The sequence below is a fragment of the Arachis stenosperma genome, chromosome 8, assembly GCF_014773155.1.
Source record: "Arachis stenosperma cultivar V10309 chromosome 8, arast.V10309.gnm1.PFL2, whole genome shotgun sequence".
In the NCBI taxonomy this organism is placed as follows: domain Eukaryota; kingdom Viridiplantae; phylum Streptophyta; class Magnoliopsida; order Fabales; family Fabaceae; genus Arachis; species Arachis stenosperma.
This window is the reverse complement of record NC_080384.1, coordinates 23,685,967-23,690,515: the sequence shown is the minus strand read 5'-3', so window position 1 is coordinate 23,690,515 and position 4,549 is coordinate 23,685,967.

Below are 4,549 nucleotides of genomic sequence, written 5' to 3'. Positions count from 1 at the left end.
TTCTGGGTATAATCAGATAGTGGTAGATCCAAAGGACCAAGAAAAGACTTCATTCACATGTCCAGTTGGAGTTTTCGCTTATAGAAGAATGCCATTTGGACTATGCAATGCCCCAGCCACTTTTCAAAGGTGTATGCTCTCCATTTTTTCAGATATGGTCGAAAAGTTTTTAGAGGTTTTCATGGATGACTTTTCTATTTTTGGTGACAATTTCAATACTTGCCTGAAACATCTAACTCTTGTCTTGAAATGATGCCAAGAAACTAATTTGGTTTTAAACTGGGAAAAGTGCCATTTCATGGTACCTGAGGGGATTGTTCTTGGTCATAAAGTTTCAAGAAAAGGGATAGAGGTTGACAAGGCAAAGGTGGAAATTATAGAAAGGCTCCCTCCACCAACTAGAGTGAAATCTGTTAGAAGTTTCTTGGGGCATGCAGGATTTTATAGAAGGTTTATCAAGGATTTTTCTAAAATAGCCAAACCTTTGAGCAATCTATTAATGATTGATAATCCTTTTATTTTTGACGAAAATTGCCAGCACGCCTTTGAAACTTTAAAACACAAACTCACAACAGCACCAATTATCACACCTCCGGATTGGAAACTACCCTTTGAACTCATGTGTGATGCAAGTGATATTGCAATTGGTGCTGTACTTGGACAAAAGAAGGGAAACTTGCATCATGTCATATATTATGCTAGTAAAGTGTTGAATGAGGCTAAAAAAAATTACACCACAACAGAGAAGGAATTATTAGCTGTAGTTTATGCATTTGATAAGTTCAGATCATACTTGATAGGATCTAAAATTGTGGTTTATACTGATCATGCTGCCCTCAAGTATTTGATGTCAAAGCAGGATGCTAAACCAAGACTTATCAGGTGGATACTACTCCTACAGGAGTTTGACATTGAGGTAAGGGACAGGAAAGGCACTGAAAACTGAGTTGCTGATCATTTGTCAAGGCTGCCACAAGAAACAATTCAAAAAGCCTCACAACCTGTGAATGAAAGCTTCCCAGATGAACACCTATTGCTGGTTCAACAAACACCATGGTTTGCTGACATAGCAAATTACAAAGTGGGGAGAAAGATACCTCAAGAATTCTCTAAGCAACAAGTGAAGAAGCTAATCAATGAAGCAAGGAAGTTCTTGTGGGATGAACCTTTTTTGTTCAAGAGATGTTCTGATGGAGTAATTAGGAGATGTGTCTCTGAGAGTGAAATAAGAGATATATTATGGCATTGCCATGGTTCAGCTTATGGTGGACATTTTGGTCCAGAAAGAACAGCTGCAAAGATATTGCAAAGTGGGTTCTATTGGCCAACTATCTTCAAAGATGCCAGAGAGTTTGTCCACCAATGTAATGAATGCCAGAGAGCAGGAGGATTGACAAGAAGGAATGAGATGCCGCAGAATTTCATTTTGGAATTAGAATTATTTGATCTATGGGGCATTGATTTCATGGGACCCTTTCCCCCTTCCTATTCCTTCAGATATATCTTGGTAGCAGTGGAGTATGTTTCAAAGTGGGTGGAAGCCATAGCCACAACTACTTGTGATGCAAAAATTGTCCTTCAATTCCTCAAGAAGCACATTTTTACTAGATATGGGGTACCCAAGGGTCTTATTAGTGATGGTGGTGGTCATTTCTGTAACAAACAAATGGAGAAACTTCTTCATAAATATGGAGTTATTCATAAAGTAGCCACACCATATCACCCTCAGACTAATGGGCAGGCTGAATTAGCAAACAGAGAATTGAAGAAAATCCTAGAGAAAATAGTAGGAAGCACAAGAAAGGATTGGGCTAGGAAGTTGGAAGATGCACTCTGGGCATACAGGACAACTTTCAAAACTCCCATTGGGAAATCCCCATTTCAGCTATTATATGGCAAATCTTGTCACCTACCTGTAGAACTTGAACACAAAGCCTTTTGGGCTACTAAACTCCTAAACCTTGACTCTGAAGCAGCAGGGGAGAAAAGGTTGTTGCAGTTAAATGAGCTGGATGAATTTAGGCTAGAAGCCTATGAAAATACCAAGATATACAAGGAAAAAGCCAAGAGGTGGCATGACAGGAAGATCTTGAAGAAAGAATTCAAACCTGGGCAACAAGTACTCTTGTACAACTCACGACTCAAAATATTCCCTGGCAAGCTTAAATCTAAGTGGACTAGTCCGTATTTGGTAACTAAGGTCTTTCCTTATGGGAGTATTGAATTCCTAGACGAAGCAACAAAGAGTCGATTCATAGCAAATGGTCACAGAGCAAAGCTATACCTAGGAGGACAATAGGACAAGGAAAAAGAGGTTCAGAATCTAAATCCTTCTTGAAGTAAAAATAGAAGATGTCAAGCTAGTGACAATAAAGAAGCGCTTGTTGGGAGGCAACCCAACCTGAGGTAGTTTTCTTTTCATAGGTCTTTCAATAAAAATGTTGAATAATTGGTATGCATTGCAAGGAGCTAAGTTTGGTGTTGCACACCAAAACAACTTAAGGGAGAATGAAAGATTCTAAGTTTGGTGTTCCACTAAAAATCTCATTTAAAAGCACGTTCTCACCTCTTGCATAATACTAGCTCCAAGCAATCAAACAAATTATCCAACTATTTGACTGCTTTCTAGCTTCAATCCCATAACCTTTAGCAAAGATACAAGGTTTCACATATGGTTAACAAGTTGCATCAGAGGCAGTGGCAAGCAATTAAGTTTGGTGTCTCCAACACCAAAATAAATCCAAGAGCCACACTCAATTTATGCATACTAACCATGCAATTAAGGGCTTGAGAAGCAAGCAACTTTGAGAATTATGCAGGACATGAGTCAACAATTGAAGATATTGTGCATCTTAACTCAAAGAAAACACAACAGAAGGAAGAATCAAAGGGCCACAACTTCAAAGGTTGTATCTAAACTTAATCCCTGCTGCTGTGTATTGTTTTGAACATGAAAACCATTATATATCCTGCTAAAGTGTTTATCTAGTTGCAAGTGAAGTTGTTTGATTAAGTATGCTAATCTGCATAATGCTTGTCATCCATCACCTAGCTGAATTTTTCTTTGTTTCCCATATGCTTGAATAAAAGAGAATTGTTTGAATTGGAAAGTAAATATCCAATGTTGCATAAGTTAGGATGGAAGTTAATGGTGGTGTATGTGTTTGATTAAATGCATAACTCATAAAATAATTGCTGCATAATGTCATTTTCATTGAAGTGTGAGCTAGCTTGCTGTTATAAAGGTTCTTATCAGTAAAGAAAAAGCCCTTGAGAACAAAAAAATAAAACAGAAAGAAAAGGAAGAAGAAAGAGTAATGTGGCAAGAAAAACAAAGAATAAAGGCTGGACACCAATAGCTTGGACCCTAGGACACATGCCTGTGGTGTTCTTGTACTAGGATATGCTTGGATAAGTAAATTCTGAGGGGTATTTCAAAACCCGGTCACTTAGATCAACTGATTTGGGATGGCCAATTGAAAGTCCACAATAAAGAGCAACCTAGATACAGAACATTTAGTTATCCAAAGAGATGCTGGGCATAAATGATCCTAGGAAGAAGTAGTGAGCCATGTGTCTGTGGTGGAAAGATGTTGAGTAAAAAAAAAAATAAAGCCAAAGGCTACTACTACAACATTAGACACCAAGCCTTCAAAGAATAATAAGCTTGATAAGCAACATGAGAAAAGAAAAGTTAGCAAGGGAGCAAAGAAAGAATAAACTTTATAACAGCAAGTTTAGTAAGCCTTTGAGGAAAAATGTATGTTATGTAACAGCAACAATAATTGAGTTATCATTGTCTGCATAAAAACTCCATGAATCAAGTTCTGCTATATGCCTAATAAGGATATGTTTTCTTTTCTTGTTCATTTCATTTTCTCTTAGTTTTGATGCTTGCTTGGGGACAAGCAAGAATTAAGTTTGGTGTTGTGATGACAGGTCATCATATACCCATTTTTCAAGCTAATTTCACTTGTTTTACTAGTCTTTATGCACTTTCTTGTATCCTAAGTAAGCAATTTGGAATGAAAATGCATAACTTCTTTAAGTCAAGCAACCACCATTAAATTGATGCTAAACCATGAGGTTTAAGCAAGAATTAATTGATTTTTAATGAATTATAAACCTTATGAGTTTAGAGATACTTTGAGTGGTTGTTTTGGTTTCTTGTAGGTGAAAAAAGGAAGAAAAGAGGAAAAACGTGGCTCAAGAAAGCGTGGCCCAAGGGAAGAAGGAATGTGGCGCATAGAAGGAGGAAGCAAACATTGCCCTCCACAAGGGCACACTGCCCACCAGGAGAGCAACATAATGAACCAAGCCTTGAAAAGCAACATTGCCCTGCCCACAACAAGGGCGGAGCACAATTTGATGCTAAGAATCAAAGAGAGCAAAAACTCTGCCCTCCTCAAGAGCAATATCGGGCTTCACCCAAGAAAAATTCAAAGGAAATTGCTTCATAATGCTTCCTATGGGTTTCAAACCCAAGGACAAAGAGGAAAGGAGTAGCGCTCAAGCACAATAAAATCAAGCGAAAATTGCTTGCTTTCAT